Source organism: Monodelphis domestica, chromosome 4 (assembly GCF_027887165.1).
Source record: "Monodelphis domestica isolate mMonDom1 chromosome 4, mMonDom1.pri, whole genome shotgun sequence".
NCBI lineage: Eukaryota > Metazoa > Chordata > Mammalia > Didelphimorphia > Didelphidae > Monodelphis > Monodelphis domestica.
This window is the reverse complement of record NC_077230.1, coordinates 16,070,194-16,098,084: the sequence shown is the minus strand read 5'-3', so window position 1 is coordinate 16,098,084 and position 27,891 is coordinate 16,070,194. Positions and strand designations below refer to the sequence as shown.

The following is a 27,891-nucleotide window of genomic DNA, read 5'->3' as shown; positions in this document are numbered from 1 at the left end:
AGTTATAATTAATAATTACAAAAGGAGTACCATGAAAATGATGATAGAAGATGGCGGCTTAGAGACAGTAACAGCGCAGACCTCCATAAACTCTTCCTCACCAATCAAAAACGCAATGTTTTGAGTGCACTAAAAACCAAATCTAACAACAGGACAGAGCTAGGGAACCCTCCTCTGGGACCCAAATTAAAAGGTATGCCCCCCCCAAAAGTCTAAACTCTAGAAAATGCAGGTTTAAGGGAAGGAAGAAGGTCCCAGGACCCCTCCCCCACTACAGCTTTGAGCCTCCAGCTGTGGCTGGAATCTCTGGGCAGGCAAGGGTGCTAGTCTGGAGGGAGTACCTTGTAGGCAAAGCTATGCCAGACTCAGGGCATAGAACACAGGCAGTGTAGAGGCAGCTGGAGGAGAAGCACAGAGTAGGCAGCCCAGTCACAGTCAAGATGCTCCATCTTGTTTCCTCTACCCCCCATTCTCGAGGTTTTGGCCTCAGGGAACATCCAGCTTTGCAGATCAACTCCTCTTCCCTGGCTCAATCTCATCAATGGGGCAGATAAGAAGCCTTCAGAGGGCAGGGAAACTCAAGCTCCCACACCCCTCTCCCACAGACAGTTCTGAGAGCCTTGCTGAGTAAGCTCCAAGGGGAAAAGGCAGCAACAAACTACAGGCAACAACCTTGACACCAGGACAGGAAACCCAGCTCCTTTTCAGCTTCTGCTGTCAGCCAGGGAAGATCTCACTAACCTGATCAAACAGCAGAACAGAGAAGAAGCCCCTTCAGAACAGAACAGCCCAAACCCATAGGCCCAGCACATAATGAGAGGAGCAGGAATACAGGCAACTAGAGGAGGGAAAGAAGGGGGAAATATGAGTAAACAACAGAAAATGAAAAAAGAAATTACAATTGACAGCTTCTATCCAGGTAATGAACAAAGAGCAAACAGAACAGAGGAGGATCAAAGAACACCAAGCAAAAACACAGAAATGTTAGCAAATTGGACACAGGCTTTGGAAGAACTCAAAACACAATTCAAAAAACAATAAAGAGAGGCTGAAGATAACTGGGAAAAGAACTTAAAAAGCAAAATAAATAATCTGGAAACAGAAAACAGTGTCTTGAAAGCCAAAATTAATCAGCTTGAAAATGAGGCAAAGGCAATGAAAGGTCAGAAAGAAAAGGATGACCAAAAAGCCAGGGATGAAATTCAGTCTTTAAAAACTAGAATCCAACAACTAGAAGCAAATGACTTTATGAGGCAACAGAAAGCTATAAAACAAATTCAAAAGAATGAAAAAATTGAGGAAAATATGAAACACCTAATCCACAAGATTAAAAAAAAAAAACAGGTTCGGGAGAGACAACTTAAGAATCATTGGCCTACCAGAAGATCATGGCAAAAGAAAAAGCCTGGACATCATTCTACAGGAATTTATCCAAGAAAACTGCCCCAACATTCTAGAAGAAGACAGAAAAGTGGAGACTGAAAGAATCCACAGATCACCTTCTGTACTTAATCCTCAACTGACAATACCTAGGAATGTTACAGACAAATTCAAGAACTACCAGACCAAGGAAAAAATATTATAAGCTGCTAAGAAGAAGTCATTCAGATAAGATGGAACTACAGTTAGGATAACACAGGATCTGGCTACATCTACACTGAAGGACCAAAAGGCATGGAATATGATATTCTGGAAAGCAAGGGAACTAGGTCTACAACCAAGAATCAACTACCCAGCAAAACTGACTATATTCTTGCAGGGGAAAGTATGGTCATTTAATAAAATAGAAGACTTCCAAGCATTTGTAAAGAAAAGACCAGACTTGAATAGAAAATTTGATGCCTAAACACAGAACTCAAGAGAATCATCAGAAGGCAACTAAGAAAAGGGGAAAAAACAAAAACAAAATTAAAAAAAAAAACTTTTTTAAGGGACCCAATAAGTTAAAATGAAATGTATCCCTACAAGAAAAGAGGATATTGGTAACTCTTAAAAATTGTTATTACCTGGGTAGCTAGAAGAATTATACTTAGAGGAAACAGTGACAAATTGTAAAGAATTAAATGCCAAGACATAAACATATATATATATATATATATATATACATACACACACATATATATACATTTTTGTATATATACATATTTATGTCCTAGCATTTAATATATATATATTATATATATATATATATATACACAAAATTCATATAATTCACACACACACACACATATAATTAGAGGGGAAAAGAGGTTAACACTAAAAGAAATGGGAAAAGAAACAAAATGAGGTAATTTTTTACATCATAAAGAAGTGCATGGTGGGAGTGGGGGAGAACACCAATACAGGAAGAGTAAAGAGGTTGGAGACAGGAAATACTTAATTCTTACTTGCATTGAAATTGACTCAAAGAGGGAAGAACAATCAAATCCATTGGGGCAGAGAATTGATTTGTGCCCTATAGAGAAGTAGAAGGGTAACAAACAGACTGGTGGGGAGGGAAGCAATACAAGGGAGTGAGAGGGTGTGTGGGTAGTTTAAAAAGACTGTAAAGAAAGTAAGAGGGGCATAAGAAGGGGAGGGTAGAAAGGGAAGTAAAATAATAGTGGGAATTAGGGGGACTGATTAAAAACAAAATGCTAGTGTAGAAGGAAACAGTGAAAGAAGAAAGAGCAGGACTAGGAGTGGAAATTAACTGTTGGGAAATACACAGCTAGTAATCATAACTCTGACTGTGAATAGAATGAACTCACCCATAAAACAAAAGGAAATTGCAGAGTGGATTAGAAACCAAAACCCTATCATATGCTGTCTAAAAGAAACACACATGAGGAAGGTAGATATGCATAGGATGAAAGTAAGAGGATGGAGCCAAATCTATTGGGCATCAACTGATAAAAAGAATGCAGGAGTTGTGATCATGATATCTGACAAAGCCAAAGTAAAAATAAATCTAATTAAAAGAGATAGGGAAGGTAATTACATCCTGATAAAAGGCAGTATAGACAATGAGGAAATAGCAGTACTCAACATGTATGCACCAAATGGCATACCATCCAGATTTCTAAAGTAGAAACTAATGGAACTCAAGGAAGAAATAGATAGTAAAAATATACTAGTGGGAGACCTGAACCTTCCTTGATCAAATCTAGATGAATCAAACCAAAAATAAATAAGAAGAGGTAAGAAATATTAATGAAATCTTAGAAAAATTAGAGTTAATAGATATATGGAAAAAATAAATAGGGACATAAAGGAATACATCTTCTTTTCAGCAACACATGGTACATTCACAAAGATTGATCATGTATTAGGGCATAAAAGCATTGTAAACAAGTGCAAAAAAAGCAGAAACAATAAATGCAACCTTTTCAGATCATAATGTAATAAAAATAATAGTTAGTAAGGGTACATGTAGAGGCAAATCAAAAATTAATTGGAAATGAAATATTATGATTCTCCAAAACCAGTTAGTTAAAGAACAACTCATAGAAATAATTAATAATTTCCTTGTAGAAAATGACAATGATGAGACAGCTTTTCAAAATCTATGGGGTGCAGCCAAAGCAGTATTCAGGGGAAAATTTATACCCTTGAGTTCATTTATTAACAAATTAGGGAGGGCAGATGTCAATGAATTGGGCATGCAAATTAAAAAACTAGAAAGTGAACAAGTTAAAAATCCTCAGATGAAAATTAAATTAGAGATCCTAAAAATTCAAGGAGAAATTAATAAAATCGAAAGTGAAAGAACCATTGAATTAATAAATAAGACTCAAAGCTAGTATTTTGAAAAAACAAATAAAATAGACAAAGTACTGATCAATCTAATTAAACAAAGAAAAGAAAATCAAATTAACAGTATCAAAGATGAAAAGGGAGGCCTCATCTCTAATGAATGGGAAATTAAGGCAATCATTAAAAACTATTTTGCCCAATTATGTGGCAACAAATGTGGTAACCTATGTGATATGGATGAATATTTAAAAAAATATAAATTTGCTACATTAACAGAAGAAGAAATAGAATACTTAAATAATCCCATATCAGAAAAAGAAATTGAACAAGCCATCAAAGAACTCCCTAAGAAAAAATCCCCAGGTCTAGATAGATTCACAAATGAATTCTATCAAACATTCAAAGAACAACTAATCCCAATATTAAACTAATTAATTGATCTAATAAGCCAAGAAGGAGTTCTACCAAATTCCTTTTATGGCACAAATATGGTACTGATTCTAAAGCCAGGCAGGTCAAAAACAGAGAAAAAAAACTATCAACCAATCTCCTTAATAAACATAGATGCAAAAATCCTAAATAATAGTAAGACTAGTAAAAAGGCTTGAGTTAAGCAGCATTGTGGGTTTAGAAGTGTTGGGCTCATGAGAATGGGGCGAGAAATCTTCATGAATTCCTAGTTGCAGACAGTGTAAACCAAAGTGCCATTCTTCAGTGATATCCAAGTGAACCGTATCTCTCCCAAGCCCTTGTCTAACTCTCTTGTGCTGCATTACTCCATCTTTTTTCACTGAATATATATTATTCCCTCCTCATGTACCTTCTGCTCTATCCATACTGCTCTATCTGCACTTCTCTGGACTTGACATTCTATTTCTCACTTCAATTTCTTCTCAGCTATAATGCCTTCTCACCCCTAGTTCTTACAATCCTTAAATTCCTTTGAAGTTCAGCCTTAAAGCTTTAAGAATCCTTTCCTCTGTGTGTGTGTGTGTGTGTGTGTGTGTGTGTGTATACATGTACCCACATGTGCATGTATAGTTTGCCAATGAGCAAGTCTTGGAGTCAGGAAGTTCAAGTCCTTCCTCTGGGGGGGGAATATATATATATATATATAAAAGTTTTTTAGTCTACCACTGCCCCCAGACAACTCTCAGACAGAAAAAAAATCCTCATCTATGTTAATTGAGAAAGTTTTTTGGGATTGTTATATACCACTAGCGAGATATAAGCTCTTTGAGAACAGGGATATTCTTGTATTTATGTCTCACACCAAATATAGTGCCTGCACATAATAGTTGATTAGCAAATACTTTTAAATTGTTCAATAGGAAGAAGAGAACAGTTAGACATTTAAAAAATCCTTTCTGTCTTAGTAACAATTCTAAGACAGAAGGGCAAGGACTAGGCAACTGGGATTGTGATTTACCCAGAGTCACATAATTAAGAAGTGTTTCAGGTCTGATTTTGAACCAAGGTCCTCTTGACTCCAGGCCTGGTACTTTATCCACTGTGCTACCTAGCTGCCCTATAGAACTGGTTTTGAGAAATTGTTCATTGCTTCAAATTATCCTAGGGAAAGACTTTATTTTGAACATATCATATTCTTCTAGTAATTCTGTATTTTTACACATCATGGAATATGACTGTGTTGTGAGTCACCTAAAGGGTACTGGAGAGAGACATTGTAGGTATAAGTTGCTTTTGGCATTGTTACCAAAAAATTGCAAAGAAAAACGGCATAGAGATTGTCAACAAAGAATTGTATGACTGGAAAAGGAAAGTGGTTCACTCATGTAGGGTCAAGAGGTAACTAATGAATAGCTAGTAAGTTCCATTGGTATCCACCATGACATCATGTCAAGAGACACAGAGGAAGACTAGTGTAGCAGGTGGAATATATATAATGATGCAGAAAATCTAAGTAGAGAATTTTCTAGTGAGTCGAAGAGGTGAAGAAAGAAGGCCAATGAAAAATTGAAGTTCACTTCATGTCATTTTTGTATTTAATTTACTAGTTTTTAAAGTTGTAAATTAGCGTGTTACTATAACAAGAGAGCATCTCTTACATAATAAGTAAATACATTTCACTAGAAGTATATTTAGGCTTTGAGTCATTCCAGGATACTCCAGTATAAAGTACTATTCTGTTTGTTTTGGTTGGGCTTTCATAATTTATAATAATAATAATTGGTCAAAATCATTGTATTGTATTGTATTATCACATATATAATAAATCTGTAGTGCTTTCAGGTTTTCAAAGTGTGTTGCATATATTATCTTATTGTGGTATCACTGCAAAGCTGTGAGGTAAGTACTATTATTATTATCTCCATTTTACAGGTAACAGATTAAAAGTTGCCTACCTTGTCCAGTCTCCCAACTATTTAATGTCTAAGCTGGGAGGTTAGCTCAGGTTTATCTGATGAACAGCTTTCTATCCTTTGTGCCACTTGAAGCCGAAGTTTGAAATTAGAAATATTAAAGATATATTGATAGCACTAAAACATAAAGACAATAGCTATAGCATAATTTCATTTTTCTTACTTGGTTTGATCTACAGAGATTAGATTAAACCTTCTATTCTGCTTCTTGTTGTGTTGATTAGAGTGAGGCAAGTTTTAATATGAAACATAGAGTCTCTACCCTTGGAGTTTATATTGTCATGCCTGGGAAAAGGAAACACACCACAAAAGAGGAAAGAGTCCTAAAAAGGGAAGGTCGAAAGTATTGAAAATAAACGTTGGCTACTTGGTAGATTTATGTAATTTATATTTTATATAAATATATATTTTAAAATATATAATATATGTAAATATATATTTACAAATAAATATATAAATTGTAATTTATAAAATTATATAGTTGATAGATTTATCCAAAGATTTACTTTAAATCTACAGGGTCTAGAAGAATATTAAGGGCATTTAGCTTCCCTGAATAGAGAGCCTAGCCACGGAAGCCATGATATATTTATTTTCTTGGTAGTGCTGCTTGTTTTACTCATGCTGTACTAAATTGTTCCCACCTTTCAGTTCCTCCAATTGCTATAAAATGACTCGGGTCACTGTGACTGAGTTCTTATTCCTTTCTGTAAGCACCAACAGGTATGCCACTTGAGTTCTTAGTAAATTCCAGGATCAAACTCTAACTACTCAAAATGATTCAATAGATGAAATTTGAAGAAATGTTTTCTAGCACCTTTTTCTAATTTATTTGTCACTGCTATACCCACTCTGAACCATTAATCCATTAAATTCAATACTCTATTCATATTGAGACGAGGCAAACCTGCACTTCTAAAAAGCATTTTGTTTTTGACTTGGGAAGATAATTTCTCAGTGTGGAGAAAGCCATAATGTACTTTGAGGTAGGCAGCACCCTAACCCGTAATGGCCCCAAAGCCATTAGTTCTAGTTAAAAATTCAGATTCAATTGCCAAGGGAACTGTAAAGGAGAGCTGCTTTTTATAGTGTTGGTTTGTATTTGTGTTAGTCACTGAAGCTTCCTTCCATTTCTCTTTGCATCTCTTCTGCACAAATCTTGGCTGCCAGGTCAGCTCTGCTCCTTGCTTCTAAGTTCCCGTCAGCTTCACTTCTCTCTCTATCACCACTGCCACCCCCTACCCCCCATTCTATGCTTTAGACTGCGCTCCCTCTGCAAACAGTGATGTTCCCAGGAGCAGTTCTCAAGGCAACAAAGAAATGAAGGTCTTAAAACTGACTTGTGTAATAATAGCTCAAATTTATGGAGCTTTTTTCAGATTTAGAAAACACTTTAAGTGCTTTATCTTGTTTGTTCCTCTCAAAAACTCTGTGATGTAGGTGTTGTCATCATGGAGGTTTTACAGAGAAGGATTCTGGGGCTCAGAAAGGCACATGAGGTTGGGTCTGAATGCTGGTATTGCTGACACCTAAACTGCTATCCCCAGGGATAGTAACACTGAGCAAGAATGTCGTCTTTTCTTATCTTTTCTTTTCTTTTCTCTTCTCTTTTTTTCCTTTCCTTTCCTTTCCTTTCCTTTCCTTTCCTTTCCTTTCCTTTCCTTTCCTTTCCTTTCCTTTCCTTTCCTTTCCTTTCCTTTCCTTTCCTTTCCTTTCCTTTCCTTTCCTTTCCTTTCCTTTCCTTTCCTTTCCTTTCCTTTCCTTTCCTTTCCTTTCCTTTCCTTTCCTTTCCTTTCCTTTCCTTTCCTTTCCTTTCCTTTCCTTTCTTTCTTTCTTTCTTTTCTTTTCTTTTCTTTTCTTTTCTTTTCTTTTCTTTTCTTTTCTTTTCTTTTCTTTTCTTTTCTTTTCTTTTCTTTTCTTTTCTTTTCTTTTTTCCTTTCCTTTTTTTAGCTCTTTGGTTTTATTTTTTTAATTGATCAATTCTTCTTAATTTAATGAGCATTTATTACAGTTGTACTATGTGTAAGTTACTGTGGTGTAGGAACTACAAAAACAAAAATGACAGTTATTATACTTTAGCAGTTCACATTTTAAGTGAGGGAAACAGCACAGGCAAAGAATGTGATCTTTTCACAGCTGTCAGTCGATGATTTTGAGGTACAGCATGACACAGTAGAGAGAGATATTGGACTTGAAATTAAGAGGGTCACTGCCTTGTCATGTAATCTTGGTAAAGTCACTTTCCCCTTCTTGACCTCATTTTTTTCAAATCTGTAAAGGGATAGAGTTGATCTAGAACTATCCCTTTCAGCCTTAAATACTGGAAGGATTCATTAAAAGGAAATGGAGGGTTTAAAACTAACCCCAAATCTAATTTTTTCTGTAATTCATTATATACAGAGAAAAATAGTGAAAAACATTGAATTCCTTCTTATATAAACAAATAAAAATGAAGATCACAAACACAATTTAATAACTTTTTTCATTGCTTGTTATAAACTAAGTAATTGCTGTGTTTCCTGCATGATTGTCTTTTATTTCAACTGGTTTCTCAGGTCTTTATCACTAAAATCTTTTTCAGGTCTAGCATTCTGTGATTCTCTAAATAAAGGAACAAAGGCATTGCTACGCTAGGGCCACCTTTGGCCTATCCACCCCAGTCTTCCATTGCATTCAGAAGCCTCCAAAGGATAAACAAAAGGAGGGACTGATACAAATGATCCTATTTTACTACTTATTTTTATTTTAAAAAATTTCCAATATCTTTTGTTTTGATGCAACACTTTATAACAAATATACAAACAACACCCGTACTTGAAAACAGCATATTGAACATTAACAGAAAGGAGGCTGGTAATCCTTTAAAGTCAACAGGACAGTGCTCACATTGAACATTATATTTAACCAGTTTTGTTGCCTTTTGTTATTAGCTTTATGTTGTTATGGTCATTATACTTATTTTTCTTTGGGTCCTGCTTTCATTAGTAATACACAGATCTTTCTAAAGGAAACCAGGTTTAGGATGATTAGTATCCATAGTGAAATAAAGATAATAACAGAATCCCAGGGAGAGATAGAAAGGTACTGCACCTCCTATATATAAATTCTAATGTTAAAATTCCCTAGGCAACTAACTGTCTCTGACCCGTTGTTATCTGACATTTTTTTTCAATGATTTGGAAGTACATAGAGATGGGATAATCAAATTTATAGTTAACACAAAATTAACACAATAGCTAACATATTGGATGAGAACATCCAGATCCAAAAATGTTTCAACAGACTAGAATTTTGGATTGAATCCAATAAGGGAGATCACCAGATGCACATGTAAAGTCCTACACTTGGGTTCAAAAAGTAATATCCCAAGTATAAGATATGGGAGACAAAGCAAGATTTGAAAAATATCTGGGGTGTTAGTGACCTGCAAAATCAATTATGAGCAGATAGTATGGCATGGCTATTTTGAAAAATCAATTTTATACTCAGTGCCTGGAAATATTTTATAATTGTGACAATAATACTCTTTTCTTTTTTATGTTCTCTTGTATTTTTGGTATCAGTATTACTACTCTTCCAAAATTCTTTCCCATATTTCCCAAAATTAAAAAAGTGGCCTCTCTTGTAATAAACAAATATGCTATAGCACCTCTCTGAGGCTTCTTCTTTAACCCTAATTGACTATTTTTTCCCCTTGGGCTCCTAAGCTAACCCTGAATTTTATGAGGCCCTATCTTGCCTGTTCCTCATTGATTACCAGTTATCCAGTCATAGTTAATTAGCTTTTAGTTAAGGGAAATTACTAAGATAATGTGATAAGAACAGTTGTTATGAAAATCAATCCTTGCAAAAATATAAGAAATACTTTCTGATACATATATACAAAGTCTAGATTAAGTGGGTTCGAGCTTAGAAAGAACACGATTCAAAGTGGTAACTTAGATCTTGATTATATGAAGCCCTTTTCTTCCTTGGTGGTATCATCATGAAGCCTCCCTGAAGTATGTGTGATTCCCTGGAATTCTCAGAAAGGTGGTGACTTGTCAAATCCTGAAACTATCTGTCCTTGGTAGGTCTAGTGTGTCCTCTTTGCCTCCATAGATGCTGCTGTCACTGACTGCTATTATCTTGAATAGGAAGTCTAAATCCCTTGGTGGAATGAAGTTTGGCTCATTTTATTGCTCCTCTCTCTTTTGCTGCCTTCTGTTCAAGAGATCTTCCTCCACAAAGCACATCCAAAGTTTAATTCTTAAACCAGTTACTAAAATGTATCTTCTCTGATGAACATAGTCCTGGAGGTGTGTGTCTACTTGTTCCCTGATACATTTTCTCATTTGACTTTATGCAACGGCTCTACTCCAATGACTTCATTCTTTGCCAACCTGTTTAACTAGGTTATTTTCAAATCGTTTATTTCTTGACTGGACACATATTGATTTCTTAGCTCTAGGGAACTTGACTTCACAGAGAATTGAAGATAAATTCTCCTGGTTGAACCCCAAAGGTAAAAAAAAAATCTTTTCCCCTCCGTATCACTATCTCTTCTCAAAGTTGGTCCATTTACTTCCACACTTAAAAAAAATCTCCATGAGGAGAAGTTAGAATTTAAACTAAATGAGACCTGATTTCTGGTCCCACTCATGGGTTTTAACATTGATAAATCCAATACTTGGATAACTGGATACAAAGCAACCACTTCAGGCCATCTTGGCATTGAGTGGTTTCTTTCTCTTAATTACCACCTCTTTCCAACAGTCAGGGAATCATGCCAGGGTTGCTTGACTATGACAATCTGTTTTGGGCAGAAACTTCAATCTGTTCTTTTTTTTTCTGGTACAATCAAGCTCTCAAATTATGACAATCAGTTTTGCCCTTTGTGGATAAAGTGGTAGTTACATGGAAGATATTCAGAAAGCACACAGTTCATGGGACCTTCTTCCCAATAACATATATGTTAACTGATTTCCCCAAGCAAAAGGCCCCCACTTATTCAGCAGGGCTGAGAAGTATGAGGGTTAGGTAGGGTAATATATATATATATATATATATATATATATATATATATATATATATATATCTTCAAATAAAAACTTCTTACTATTAGATGGTTGTTTGCCCCCATGGTAGTATTTGTCTCCCAAGACATTCACCTGAGTTGAAATTTTTATTCACTAGCACTACAAATCAGTGACCCATTTACAGTCTACTTCATTCATCAATAGAGTATTATAACCCCCCTTATCCCCTTAAAGCCTTTCAGCACTCTATTCCCATCCTTTTGTCATTTTTTTTGTCATTGTACTCCATATGAAGTGAACCTCGAAGTTGTTTTGATCTGCAATTCTTTAATTAGTAGTAATTTGGAGTGGGAATTTCCTTTATTAATGTTTAAATAGGATGGAATGAATTTTTTTAAAGGAAGTACATAATGCTGCCTTTTGAGTTATTCATCCACTTTTTTTCTTAATTTGTTGATGCCTTTTGCCTTTAAAACCCAGTTATTTTTAAAAATTCCTCTTTATTTCTCTCCTGCTCATTGACCATTCTTTTGCAAAAAGACAAGCAAAAAATTCCCTAAATATAATTTAGCAAAACCAAAATATCATCTTTGTTTGGCAGCATATGTATCAATCTGTACCCAGAATCCTTTCCCTCCACTTATCTGACATAAGAAGGGAAATATTTTTTCCTCATCTCTTCTCTGAGACCAATTATGTTTATGAATACAATATTCAGTTCTGTTTTTTTAATATAAATGTGGGGGTAAATTGATTAAATTAACCGTATCACCATCATCCAAATAAAAATGTCAGGATGCTAAACCTTCTTAGGTTAAGTAAGCAGAAAATATCTCTTTTGAAACAATCAATCATTGACATTAGACTAAGTAGAGTTGGAGGAAGGGGAGCCCTGATTAATTCAGCTATTTTTGAAAGCCACTGGATACTTTGAAGTAATGTTGAATAGGAAGTAAAAATTAGATGTAGACCACAATCTTATATAGCGTGCTATAATACATTCAAAATTGTGATATATTCTGTTTATTAAAGATAATATCATCAAAAATTGGAAGAGAATAAGATCAGATATCTTTCATAGCTATAATTAGAGAATTTGTTTTTTAAAGGAAATAAGTGATTAACTTTTTGCAGTAATATTTTATTGTATCACTCTCCAACAATTACATGTAGAAATGTTTTTTTGACATTTGTTTTCTGACATTTTGAGATCCATTTTTTCTCCATCCTGCTTTTCCATCTCCCCTCCCAAAGAAAGCAACAAATCTAATAGAGGTTATACATGTGTTATCATTCAACATATTCCAACATTGTCATGTTGAAAAAGAAGAAAGACATTTATACAAGAAAAAACTCATGATGGAAATGAAGTGAAAAAAATGGTTTGTTTTGATCTGCATTCAGATTCCATCAATTCTTTTGATGGCAGTGGATAACATTTTTCATCATGAGTCTCTAGGTCCTAGTTGTCTTGGATTCTTTCATTGTTGATAAATAGTTGTTGTTCATAACTGATTATCATATAGTACATATATTATATGCCATATAATATTCTGCTGATTATGCTATTTTACTTTGCATCAGTTTATATAAATCTTTCTAGGTTTTTCTGAAATTGCTTTGTTTGTCCTTTCTAATGGCACAATAATATTCCATTGCAATCATATACCATAACTTGTCCAGGCATTCTACAATTTGTGGATATTTCATCAATTTCCAATACTTAGATACCACAAAAAGAGCTGTTATAAATATTTTTGTAAAAATAGGTCCTTTCCCCCTTTCTTTGATCTCTTTGAAATATAGTCCTTGTAGTGGTCTTGCTTAGTCAAAGAGTATGCATGGTTAATGGCCCTTTAGTCATAGTTCCAAATTATTCTTCAGAATGTTTATATCAGTTTATAGCATTATCTTCAATATTTATCATTTTCCTTTTTTGTCATATAAGACAATTTGATAGTGGTGAGGTGACATCTTAGAGCTTTTATAATTGTCAATTCTCTAATTGATTTGGACATTTTTTCATATGACTATATATAACTTTGATTTCTTTATTTGAGAATTGCCCATTCATATCCTCTGACCACTTGTTAATTGTGAAATGCTTTGTATTATAAATTTGACTCAGTTTTCTATATATTTTAGATGCGAGGCCAATATTTTGTTTTACTTCTAATCATGATTACATTGGTTTTGTTTATGTAAAAAACCTTTAATTTAATGCAACTGAAATGACCTATTTCTATCTTGTGTTGTTCTCTCTATTTTGTTTGGTCATAAATTTTATCTTATCCATAGGTCCAACAGGTAAATGAATCCATGGTTCCCTAATTTTTTATGGTTATTTCTAAATCATGTATCCATTTTGACTTATCTTGGCATATGGCGTAAAAAATGAGTTTATGCCTAGTTTCTGCCATATTTTTTCCCAGAAGTTTTTGTCAAACAGTGAATTGTTTTCCCAAAAGCTTGGATCTTCACATTTATCAAATACTATATTACGGTCCTGTAATATTGTGTGTTAATATCTAATCAATTTCATTGATCCACCACTATTTCTTAGTCAATAACAGACTTTTTTGATGATTACCACCTTATAATACAGACACAGTATGGCTAGACTACCTTCCTTTATATTTTTTGATTAATTCTCTTGATCTTTTATTTTTATTTATTAATTATTATATTATCTTTAAGATAAATTTTATTATCCTTTTCTTAGCTCATTGGAATAGTTTTTGGGTAGTTTGATTGGCATGACAATGGATAGGTAAGTTAATTAAGGTAGAATTGTCATTTTTATTATATTGGCTTAGCTTGCCTATGAGCAATTAATAAACTGTTTAGATATGACTTTATTTGTTACAGGGAATAAATTCTTAACTGAAGGATAGAGGTAATTTAAAAGAGGCAATGGACAACTTTCATTAAATGAAATTGAAAAGCTTTTGCATGCACAATAGTAATGCAACTAGGTTAAAAAGGGAAGTCTTCAACAGGGAAAAATCTTTGGAATTAATATCTCTAATTAGGGATTGATATATAAGCTATTTAAAAGGCTAATAGAAACACGTAATCAAAAGCTTTTCTCCAAAAAATAAGTGGTAGGAGGATATGAACAAACAAGTTCTCAAAAGATATAAACTAATGACATTATATAAAAGAATGCACTGAATTTGTAATATCAGTTAAATAGAAAGGGTAAATATGGATCTGTGCCAGTTGCATATTGACTGAGAAAAGTTTTTAAAAATTATCTATGTTTTAATATATTTTATTTTGTAAATTTTTTTTCAAAATATCTTTTAATCTGATTACTGAAGCAAGTAGTTGGCAGTGAGTGTTGCCAGATGCCTCATTTGATACATCTGCTCTACATCACTAAAGATAGGAGAAATACAAATAAAAACATCTGTGGGGTTTCACCTGATACAGTTGCTTCATTTTGTGTAACTATTTTTATTTTTATTGTTTTTATTCTTTATAATAAGGGATGATTTTCTGGTAGGGAAAGTCAGAAGAAATAATGTAGAAAAATCAAATAATGTGAAGACAAAATATATCAAAAATTATTTTAAAATAAATATTTATTGAATTGAATTGAATGCATTTTTCAGAGTGAAATTTCAACCACATGAAAAACCAGTGTTTAAGATCATTTTAATCTGGGGCACCTTTTCATTACCTCTTAAATCACAACATCTATTCAGCTCTTAAACTTAATCTAACGCTGCCAAGAGGCATCTTTGTGCTACCTCCTAAATTATAGAAATTATTTGAAGCTAGTGTTTACATAAGATTGGGGAAGCAATCAAGCAAGTAGATGGCATCAATAGTTAATAGTCCTATTAGCTAGAAGGTTAGGTTTTCTTGAAGATTTTTAGTGTTCCTTCTTGATATATGGATACATCTGTGATATGAATATGCTTTCCAGAGGTCCCAATAGTAATCTTGCCTCGTCTCATCTGGTATACTTATGACCCATCGCATTCCATAAATATTTCATAGAAGTTACCCCAAATGGTAGAGACATTCTTTTAGGTCTATTATACCTTATGAATACCAACGAAATCCTATCTATTCACCTGTCCAAATACACTCCCCCTCCCTTTCCCAGTAATGCACATCCTTGAAAATGTCTTTTATATAACTTAACACAAGTCAGCATTGATAATAATACTGCAGCCTACTTCTGCCCACCACCTATCTTTCTAGTACCCTTTGGAACACCTGGGATTGTGATTTCTCTGAAATTATTCTACTAGAATGGATTCAAATCTGCCTGAGGATCAGGGAAGGATGCATTTTCCTTTCCCCCCCAGTTTTGTTTGCTTTTCCCTTACTGATTAGGACAATATGCTTCAGAAATAGTCACATAACAACTTCAAAACAATTGAACATACACACACACACACAGAAATTGTATAGTAGCTATAAGTAGCCAGGAGAACTTAACTGATAAGGAGGCTGAGGAGAAAGACTTCATGTGAAATATTTACATGTGAATTTAAAAGCTTTTGGTATAATTGCATGATCATCAGGATAGCAACTGTAGTTAGGGGAGGGGAGGAGAGTAAGTATTTACATTATGTGCATCCCCATTTTACAGTTGAGGAAATAGAGGCAAATGAAAGTTAAGTGACTTGTGCAGAGTCACAAAGCTACTAAGTGTCTGACATCATCTTTGAATTCAGGTCTTTCTGACTCTAATTAAGCATATGAAATAGGTAAATACATGAAGAAGTTTCTTGCTTTGAGGCCAAAGCAGATTCACCAAGAAAGCTGTTTCCATCATCTCTGGATATGGGATTATTTCCATCTTTTAAAATATTTTTCACAATTTCAAGAAGCGAATGCCTTCATTTTAAAGATAATGTTCTCCATTATAATAGAAACTCCTGTTATTTTAATTATAGTTTTAGTTTTAAAGAATATACAGAATGATAGTCAAAAAGAACTATTTTCAGGCATACTGAAAAAAGGCTAGTGGATTTAAACCATGCAGTACGGTTCTAAAATCAGTTTCCTGCACGTCAAGAGAATAATTACATGGACTTCTGGTAATCGTGGTCCAAATTGAGAAGTAGTGTCATTGGGAGTACTGGCAACACTCTCATAATCTCTGCTTCCAAGGAGGTTGACCCAAATGAATCTCTTGAGCTCAGAACTTTTGAGCTGTAGTAGGACTAAGTCAATCAGGTGTCTACATCAAGTTTGAAACCAATAGGGGAACCCTTGGGAGCAGGCTGCCTAAGGATGGGTGATGACCCAAGTTGAAAAGAGAGCAGATCTAAACTTCTGTGTCCATTAGTAGTGGGACTGGGACTATGAATTGGCATTTCTAGTCTGGTGAAATAGGGAGCCCTAAGAACAAGAAAAAGAGGGTGACGGGGAGTGAGAAGAAAGTATCTTCACGCCTAGAAGAGATTTTATTATGGGGCAAGACTTGGCATGCTCCCATGTCAAGAACTTTTGTATCTCTCTTTAACATGAAGGGGAAGTCTTTAGAGGGAAGTTCAACATGGAGGATTCAAGAGTGAGCTAGACAGTTAAATGTGCCTATTTGAATGGGAATTCAGACTGTGGTGATAAAGTGGCTACATGGACCACCAAACCACTGTAGAGTATGAGAGATTCTGTGTGAGAAGTTACTCAACTATTTTTCTCTGGGAGACTCGAGGAACTTGATAAAATATTTCAACTATTTACCCTCTGCTTCTTTCTCCACCTGCAAACTATAGGGATTTTACTTTTAAGTTTTTCTGGCTTTTTTTTGTCTGTTTATAAATTATGATTTAATGAATACTTTTGAAAATATTTCCCTTCATATAAAATTTATGATTACTCATAACTTGTCATGCATGTTGAAATATGTATATTTGTATGCAGGGGGAAAGTTCAAATAGAAGGTGCAAGTATTGCTGGAAATATATAAAATTTATACCTAAAATGTGGGGAGTTCACCATATTTCGGGGCTTCCAGAACTGAAGATGAGAAGACCTTTTGTTTATGGTTTTATTAAATACCTTTATTTAGAAACACCTAAACTGTAAACTGGGAATAATTCAGCCTTAGGCTAAAGAGTAAGCCACTGTTATAGCTATAGCCACACATTTTAAACCAAGTGTGCCTTAGGCAAAGCTCCTATCTGTTTAAGAAACAAGGTAGAGGGGGCAGCTGGGTAGCTCAGTGGATTGAGAGCTAGCCCTAGAGACGGGAGGTCCTAGGTTCAAATCTGGCCCCAGATACTTCCCAGCTGTGTGACCCTGGGCAAGTCACTTGACCCCCATTGCCTAGCCCTTACCAGTCTTCTGCCTTGGAGCCAATACACAGTATTGATTCCAAGATGGAAGGTAAGGGTTAAAAAAAAAAACAAAAAAAGAAACAAGGTAGAATTCTTGGGCTACCCATAGGAAGGGAATGTCAGGCTCTTTCTAATTCTTATATAATTATGGTTGAGTAGAGAATTGGACAAAATAAGGAAGGACATACCTGGAATTTCCTCTCTCTTCACTTTCACCTCCTGGATTATTTTGCTGTCTTTATGTATCAGCTAAAATTCTGCAAAAAAAAAAATGTGTGATTCTCCTTTATATCAATGTCTTCCCTCTGAGATTATCTCCATTTTATCGTGTATATGACTTGTTTTTACATTGCTGTTTGTATTTTGTCTGCTACCTCCATTAGATTATAAACTCTTTGAAGGCAGAGACTATTTTTTGTCTTTCTTTTAATCCCTAGTACTTAGAACAGTGCCAGGAAATTAGTGGGCACTTATTAAATGCTGACTGACTTGACTAGGTTTAAATCCTGCTTCAGACACTTACAAGCTGTATGTCTCTAAAAAAGACACTTAACCTCTCTCTGGACCTCATTTTCCCCTCTATAAAAAGGGTTTGACTAAATGGAATTTAAGGTTCTTAAGCTCTAAATTTTTCTTCAAAGGAATACCTGCTACTTACTGATAAAAATATATTCTGACAAAAATAACATCTCCAACCCTACCAAAATAGGTTAACATACTTAAATAAGGCTAGATGCTAATGAAGAATTTAACTAAAAAATAGAGGATAAGCACTCAAGTAAAAGAATATGCTTAACAATCAGTTGTCCTTCCAGGGACTTCATGTATATTATTTGACATTTGGTGGGATGAGACTTATGATTTGTAAATGCTGGTCAGTGATGGCAAACCCGTCTGTGTGCTGAAACTGCAACCTTTATGCTACATGTGAGCCTTCTGCCTTAGTGAGACAGGGGAGGGAGGAAGCCCTCCCAGTTGGCTGCTAGGCAAAGGGGTGTTTAATAAGAGAAATGCCCTTAGGTATTGTGGAGTGTGGGAGGGGAACAGCCCCTCCAGCATGCTCTGGCATGTGTAATGTAGGTTTGCCAACACAGTGCTAAGGGAAACTAGATAGAGAGCACATAGGTGAATGCTGATAGAGATAAAAACATAAGTAAACAAAAAGAAGAAAGAGAAGAGGAGTTGGAAAACAGATCCAGTCTGGCACAAAGTCATGTCATGGGGGATGTGAATTATTTAGATATCTTTTGGAGATAATAACATAAAGTTTTAAAAGATATAGATGTAAAGTTTTGTACTTGCATTTAAAAAACCAACTTCAGTTACAAAAAGGGAAAATGGCTTAGGATAAGAGTTTTCTTAGAAATATCTGGAGAAATTAGATTACAAACTCATTGTATATCAATAGTATGATATGGCGTGCTTTAAAGATAATGTGATCTTGGGTTGCATTGAAAGGAACAGTGACAAGGTCAGCAGAACTTGAAGACTGCTAAACCAACAAATCAATCAACTTTATTAACCATTTATTCAATGCTTTTCAAAGACAAAAATGGGAAAAGCCTCTGCCTTCAAAGAGCTGACACTTTAACAGTGAGAAAAACATGCAAATATATAGGTTTAACCACTAGGGGGAGCTTATGAATGAATTCAGACCTTGGTCGTCAGCTGTTATTGTTATGGAAGCAATGTTGAGTGTGTAGTCAGTCTTTCTGGTAGGCTACTGGGCAGAGGTAGGTTTCTTGCTCATGTGCCCTCCCCCCAGCAATGAGCTTTGAAAGCACGCGGAAAGTCCACTGCTCTGGACTTTCAGACTAAAGCAGCTCTATCAATTTTTCCCTATTGCTTTCTGACTTGAAATTTCTTTAGGAAATCTTTCTTTTGGTCTCAGATTATTTGACAAGGCAGATGTAGAAGAAAAGGCAAGAACACTTGCCTTCTCTCTTTGCCTCTGGGTCTGTCTCCTAAACCAAATTGTTGAGCAAAATATCTTCCATCTTGGAAAGGGGAAATTTTCCCTATCTTTCTGCTCAGTCTGTGCATTAAACAACAGTAAACAGCTAATATTTTTGTTAGTCAACAACCTTAATCATAGGTTAACTACAACATTGAAAGTAACAGAAGAACAAATGTTCACACCCCCGGCTTGAATGTCTCTTAAAAAGCCTATAAAGAGATCATGAGAATGGGAAATGAAGGTATTAACTAGTACTTTCCCCCCAACCTGGGCAGAAAGGAAGGAGAAAAGGGATATTGTCTCATTTTGCTGAATTCCCTAGTGGTCAATAAAGGAGACCAATTTCCCAAACTCCTAGTTCATTCTTTTTTTTTTTTAAACCCTTACCTTCCGTCTTGGAGTCAATACTGTGTATTGGCTCCAAGGCAGAAGAGTGGTAAGGGCCAGGCAATGGGGGTCAAGTGACTGGCCCAGGGTCACACAACTGGGAAGTGTCTGAGGCCAGATTTGAACCTAGGACCTCCTGTCTCTAGGTCTGGCTATCAATCCACTGAGCTACCCAGCTGACCCCTTGTTTTTTATTCTACATGATATTCAAATGATTCATTTGTCCCTTTCAATATCTCTTTTCCATGTTCTTGATTACAATGGATTCTTTACACAGTCTTTCACTTCCTAATTCTTTCAGAAGCTCATTTGCCTCAATGTTATATGTAAGCCTCCCAGAATTTGTGGGTGTTGGATAAACTGCCTGGCTAGCAGGAAGTTCTCCTCCTGCCAAGTCTCTCAAGGGCAATATCCATGTACGTGTGACCAAAGATGAATTGCAAAGGTATATACAAAAAAGATGTAAATTTTGTAGTGGAAGTCACTAGTAGCTCAGAGGACTTTATGCAGAAAATAGCACTTGATTTGAATCTTGGCTGAGACCAGTTATCCCCCAAGGAAAAAGTAAGAAGGAAGAACATTTTAGTCAACAAGAAAGCCAATACAAAAGCACACCAATGGGAGAAAGAGCATTATGTGTGAAGAACATCAAGAGTGTGGGTGCCTGGAGTCAGGAAGACTTGAATTCAATTATAGTCTCACTTAGCTGTGTAATCCTGAGCAAATTATTTCCCTGCTATCTGCCTCTGTTTCCTCATCTGTAAAATAAGGATAATAACACTTTCCTTCCAGGGTTGTTGTGAGGATCAAATGAGATAATATTTGCAAACTGTTTTACCAACCTGTGAGTGTTATTTAAATGCTGCTGCTGCTGCTACTAGTGGTATGAATTGTAACAGTTAAATTTAGTTTCTCTACTAAAAGTGTTATATTTTTAGAGGTTTATTAAAGATTATTAGAAATCAAAGATTCAAATCAATAAGCCATGTTTCTAGGGCTGATAAGCTCATTCAATTTCATTCACTACATCTTGAGACATGCATGTGCTTAGAAGCAGAGGCAGAGAGACCAAGTAGGTGGTACAGTCAGTTTAAATACAAATGGTTATCTCACACTCAGGTGAGGACTCAGGTGAGATTATAGGCCATTCTGGGAAGTGCCAAAGACTTTTGGGGATTGAAGTCTGGGGTTCAAATCTCCATTTTTACATACCTCCCTTTAATCATTATTGGGAAAAGTTTCCTCAAAAAGGATCATGAAAACATAATCAATTTAAAGATTACAATAATTTGAGGATAAGAGGGAAAAAAAGAGAACAAAACCAATAATTGCTGGACGCATTGACAAAAAGCCAGTTAGGGGGCAGTCCCCTTTGGCATGAAAGTATACATACAAATAAATGTTCAATCAACCACACCCAAAGTTCATTCTTGATCTTCTCATGCAGCTTGTGGTCTGGAAGCATCTTCATGGTGTCTTCTCCAAACAGTTCAGTTTCTGAATTCGGAGAGGTAGCATGTTTCTTAACCTAAAATTCTTCTCAAAAGGAATTTAAACTTTGCAGTTAATAATAATAATATTTTTACATTCCCCCGTGAAGAGGGTGGTTGAAAAACACAGGGATCATTTAGGGGTGCATGGCTGAGTTATGAGGTATATGAATCAATTGGCAAGAGAAATTAAAAAGACATCAGAAAAATCCAAATAAAAAAAAGATAATTTCTGGATGAAAATATAGACTATCAAAGTCTTAGGTGTAAAAATTCTAAGTAAGTAAAGGAAAAATAAATCTATAACAGGTCCTTGAATCAGGGCCCAATTAAAATGATATAAGCAAGTAAGCATTTACCCAGTCAGTAGCCAGGACTACAGAAAGTTTGCCACACTATGAAAGACAGAAAAGGGACTAGATTATAGAAGCCAAGTAGGAGCCAAATTTGAGATACTTGTCTGTAAGTATTTTCACAAAGAGTGTGGATACAAGGAAGTCTTAACGTATGTTAAACGTTGCAACCTCGAGTCTTCACACTAGGTTCAAGTCCTTTGTATTGGATTAGAAGTGCATCAATTCTTCCTGGATTGGTTTATTTGTTGACCTGTGTGCTCTTTTGGCACAATTCATGTTTAGCTTTGCTTCTTTGGCCCTGTGAAATGGTTCTTTTGTATATCTTGACCTGGAATCAGACAGACTCATTAAGCAAAGTCCCATAATTATTTTTTAAACAATTAGCGGCATCATTTTTATAGTCTCAAGCTTTTGGGGCATGCATTGACATTATAGCAAATGTATCTTAAACTTATATTACTTCTAAATAAAAAAGTTAAAGAAAATCTTAATACTGGTGACATGTTCTTCAAATATAAAAAGGAGAGAAAAAACTGAAATAGTATTTTTCACATGCAATAAAATATAATTAAAGAGTTTTAAAAATAAAAATATAGCTTACAATAATTGACACACTGTGTCAGCTAAGAAAATATAGAATATAAGGCTTTCTCACCAAAAACGAGATCCATTTCCTCTTCATATCTGGTCATGATCCACTATGAGTACAAGAAAATGAATTTTACAAAGTAACAGATTTTTTTAAATAAAGAACAGTAGTCTAAATATGTAGGTATCAATATCCCCAAAATTCTCAATAGCCTGATTAATTACAATAGCACACAAACCCACTATCATATTTCACATAAGTTGCTGTATGTAATTTAAAAAAGCCTATGAATTGATGGATATTTGTCACAAGTTTTGCAAATGTAGCAAATCTTTCAACCTTGGTAAACATATTTTTAAACAAAGTAAAACTTATTTTTGCGTTTTGAACATCATCAAGAATTCTAGATATTATTCTGGTGGAAGTAAAGTGAGCTGAAGAGTTATAAATGATAGATGCTCCTCTTTTGGGAGTCATCCAGGGGTACTATATGCCCTGAGATTAACTTCCCAGCTTCCATTCATATTTTTCTAAATGTGGGAGGTAGGGATTATACTTGTATTTCACTTCAGCTACAAAATGGGCCTTACCTCCTCTTAGGGGCAGGCAAAATGACCAGAGATTCTTAAGAAAAATTCTAAAAATCATGTCTAAAGACCCCTTAAAATCAATTTGAGATATTTAGCTCATTAAATTTTCCAAAGGTTGTTATACAATTGTAGCAATGTTCTGATTAAGTCCATCTATCCTCTATGTGACAATTTACAAAGTCAAAAACAGAAAAGCTGTTTTTATATGGGCTTACTCAATAATATTTGTTCAGTATAGTTATAGGGGGAAAACAACAGAATTTAACAGTAGTTAAAACCCAGTACATTAAAATGATTCAGTGTAACAGAATAGTATTGAATGCAGTAATATATGAACTTAAACTAAACAGGATTAAATCTTAAACAAAACAATCAGTAAAATGCAATAGAATACAGAAATTTTTATAAAACATTGGAGTCTGAAATGCCTAAAAATATAACCTCCAGACTCTTTAGAGTTCCTTGATTTTTTTTATCCATTTAGATACCTATTGCCAGAAGGCAGAATTGCTATAAGGGCTAGGCAATGAGGGTTAAATGACCTGCCCAGGGCCACACGGCCAGGAAGTGTCAGAGGCCAGATTTTAACCCAGGACCTCCCATCTCTAGGCCTGGCTCTCAATCCACTGAGCCACTGAGCTGCCTTTGGAATCTCAAATTGGGCCAAAGAATTTCAGGGCATTGAATTTTTCCCCTGACTCTCTGAGAGAATTAAATAAAAGGACCAGTGCACTCAAAAGATATCCTTTTAAAGCAGTCATGCTTGTAACTTCCTGTTTGGAAAAGTCTCTTCCTTCTCCTCTTTCTCCTCTCTGTGCCCCCTACCCCTTGCCATGTGGAGGCTAATCATAGCCTAAGGAAAAATCACCTCTGTTTTTACCAGCTGATTTTTTATCCTGAAGAAATTGGGTCTGCTTCCAGCAGCCTGGATCCTGGAGTTGGGCAATTTTAACTTTGCAATTTAAAATAATAATATTTTTACAGAATGAACCATAAAGTATACAGAGGGTAGTTTTGTAAATTAAATATGAAAAGGGATAGGATTGGTTCTATGTAAAAAGTCTTAAATTTCAACTAGAATAGTGAAATCTTTTATTCTAGAGGTAATAGAGAACAACTAGAGGGTTTTGATTTGTTTTTTAGGTGACTTGGTCAGACTGTAACTTTAGGAAAATTACTCTGACATCTTGTTAAGGATAATTTGGAGTAGGGAGAAACTTTAAACAGAAATACAAGGATATTATGATTAAGAGATGATGAAGGTCTGAATTAGGATGGTGGCTATGTCAGTTAATAGAAATGGATCTCTATCAAAGATGTGAAAAAAGATATGAGAAGAAGTTTGAAGAGGGATGGGTTTTTTTGGAAAGATAATGTATTTTGTTTTGGACATAGTAATTTTAAGATGCTTGTAGGACATCCAGTTTGAAATTCCCAAGAAGGAATTGATGATGTGAGACTAGAACTCATGAGGAAAACTAGAGCTGGAAATATAGAAAGCAGTAACACATAAGATAAAATATAAAAAATAAAAGATAAGATAAAAAATAAACAAACAAGAGGAGAGGGTATAAACCTTGAGAGCAGTAAAAAAGAATAAGAACTGAAAAAAGGTAATTGTATATGTCAATTAAGAAATAATCAGGGGGTAGCTAGGTATCTCATTGGAAAAACAGCTAGTCCTGGAATTGGGGGGCCCTGGGTTCAAAACTGGTCAAAGATACTTCCTTCCTGTATGACTCAGGTAAGTCATTTAACTCCAATTGCCTAGCCCTTACCACTTTTCTTCTTTAGATTCAATACTTAGTGTCAGTTTAAAGACAGAAGGTAAGGGCTTTAACAAAAGAAGAAGGAATCAACTGCTTAGGAGAAAATGGTTTCAAATAAGTGATAAGGTCAGAAGGAAGATTGTTGAGAGTTTTAAAGTTAAGAGGAGAGGAAGTAGAAACACCAGGTGGGGACAGAGTTTTGAAGAATATGATTGAGAAAGGGAGAAGAGATATAGGATTATAGAGAGGATCATATGATTAAATGAAAGAATTTTTTTTCAAATAAAGGATTGGGGAGTGTTTGTATATAGCAGGGAAGGAAGCAGTAGATTGAGAGGATGTAGGAAGGACCTGAGAGTGGACTCAGGAAGGGTAATCCCTGGGGGATGAGAAGAAGAATCAGATATTATTCAGAAATATCTTAATATTTCTTGATTGTCTACCTCTAAAAGGATAATAGAAGACCAAGGAATATTTTATAGAATTCAGTGTTTTAGAGCTGGGAAGGATTTTATACATCACATAGAAAAGCAGGATACTGGGTAGAATCCTGGAGGTGGTCAGGAAGAGCTGGGTTCAAAATCTGCCTCAGACTCATGTTATGTGCTCAAAGGCAAGACACTTAACTCTCAGAGGGACTGGCTTCTTCCCAAAGTCTCTCTCCCTACAGGACCTCACTCTGAAGAAAATAATGGAAGCATTTTTAAAACTAAAAACATTTATTAGAAGATATTCCAGGTGAAGTTTAAAACATAACAACTACAGGAGAAGACATGGTAATTTTAAATAAAGAGTTTCACACAAAACTAACTACTCATAACTTGGAACACAGACATTAAGTCCAGAGGTTTCTCTGCTTGAGAAATATCCATCTTCACATCTTTGCTGTGTTGGCAGGCCAGGGCACATTCTTGTCTTGTCTTTTCATTTCAACTCAAAAGGTTTAAAATGCCACCATCATTTCATATATTTATCTTGTTAATCAACAAGGATTTGGGTTGGAGACTTGTCATCACAAAGTAGTTCATTAATTTCTTCAACATGTTCCTTCTCAATACTGCCTTTCCTATTGACCTTAGCCAGGAGATTGACTGGGGTCAGGAGTTCTTAATGCCATCTCTGTACCAATTTCTTCCAGGTGGTTCAATTCTTCCTTACGGATGTTAATAACTTCTGCCTGGGCACTGATTTTTATAATCTGTTTTATTTCCTTTGGGGTGTTCAGCATGGTGCAGATAATCCTTACTTAATCCAGAAAGTTAAGGGAAATTCCACGAGTAGAGATCACATCATCAGTACCTCTGATCACATAATTGCCCCAGTTGGAAATGAAGATGATGATGGAGACAATGGAGGTCTCCAAGGCAAGGTGCAGGTAAGTGAAACATTCAATGTCCAGCATATGTGCCTTGTTGACAAATACCATGCCAGGAACCAACAAGGCATGTATTTGGCCAATATATTTATTCACCACCTTGATTTTCTTTCACAACCTTGTTAATCTCTTCCCTCGGAGCTTGTTTGTGATCTTGTACTTCTTTCGCTTCATTAATTGGCCTATCGTGGAAATTATATCCTGCTCCCCCTGGCACTTAGCATTGGCAACATTCTGAATAATCTCCTTTTTTGTGCACATTGCCCTTTGGCAAGGAAAAATATTCTTCCACTTCAAGGTTGAATTCAGTAGCATAGGTAGCACACCTGCCTTTCCTTTTTACTACTATGTTTCAATGCATATCATGTCCCTAGCCTTCACTTGCTTTTTCTACAAACTTTCAAAGATGCTTAGGTCCATTTTCAATCATTTGGTTCTATTTGCTGTTTGAAATCCTATGATTACATGATTGATGGTTTTGTTATATCCACTTATAGGGTTTCTGGTCTTACATGGGATATACATCATATTTGTCCTTTCCTAAAAGCTATAAATCAAAAAAAGAGTCTCTCCCAAGTTTTCATCAATCTTTATCCTCATTCAAGCACTGAATATGAAGTAATCATTCTCTATAAAGAACAAGTTGATGCAAATATAATGGCTTGAATCCTGGATTACATCCATTATCCCCCAATGTCATATATTTAATTGTTCACATACTATTAAAATCCAGGTAGCCTGACTCCCAATAACCTGACTTTCATGTAGAAATTCAACATATGGTTTAACAGTAACAATAATATACTTTTAATAAATAACTCATTTATGATTTCTTATGGGGAGAAGGGTCAACAAACCCAAGATGATGGATAAAAAGCAGGGACTCACCTGATCCCTACCACATTACCCTCCATACAACCTTTAAATGATGCTTGAAAATGAATTCTAGAACCACAGACCCACAAAACAATGAGGTGAAACAATTTTACTACCCAAGACAATTTAGGTCAGCAGGAAAGGTCTGTTTCACAGGGGTAGGAGTGGAGTACAGAGCAGCACAAAAAGGCAGGTCCCACCTCCACAAGCCAGCACAGACTTTGGGGACATTTGAATCAGCAGCAACAACTTCTGGAGTTCTCAGCCCACAGAAGGGAAGGGGGTTGGACAATTGATCAGAAGTGATTATAGTGGTTCCTTTGCTGGAAATTGGTGCAGATCTGTTGCATTGTCCTTAGGCAGTTCAGGGTTATAGTCCCAGTATGAAGAGATGTAGTAGCACATGTGTGCTTATAGCCACAGGGAAGCTGAGACCCTGTTCATATTTTTAGAGCAGAAAAAGTGCTTTTAATTGATCACAAAACACAAACCAAAAGAATAATGAACACATCTCTCCCTGTATCAGACCAACTTTGAAGAAATTAAAACAGATTCCTCAGAATTAGTTCTGAAAATAGCTGCACAAAAAACCTGAAATTTGGGACAGTGAACCATTCACTAAATAAACAGAGCTTCATATTAACATTTTTAATGTAAAAAAATCAAGAAAAAGGCTTGAAAAATGAGCAAACAACAAAAACAAAACCCCTCATCTTAGAAAGTTATTATGGCAGGGAAGATCAAAATACAAACTCAAACGAAGAAAACAAAGTCAACACTACTATCGAAACCTCAAAGAAAAAAAAAATGTGAATTGGTCTGAGACCCAAAAACAATTCCTGGAAGAGCTCAAAAGGATGTTTAAAGTCAATTAAGAGAGATAGAGGTAAAATTGGGAAAAAGTAAGAGTGATGTGGGAAAATCATGAAAAAAAGTTGACAGCTAGGTAAAGTAGGCATATGCAAAAAATACTGAAGAACGTGACATTAAAAACAGAATAGATCAAATGATAAAAAAAGCACAAAAATTTACCTAAGAAAAACAAACAAAAAAAAAGCAG

At 35.2% G+C, this 27,891-nt stretch overlaps 1 pseudogene; it reads right to left on the bottom strand.

Annotated features, from left to right (window-relative positions):
• Positions 1 to 24,952: 24,952 nt before the first annotated feature.
• LOC100618036 (ruvB-like 1) lies at positions 24,953 to 27,671 on the bottom strand (annotated as a pseudogene).
• Positions 27,672 to 27,891: the final 220 nt, after the last annotated feature.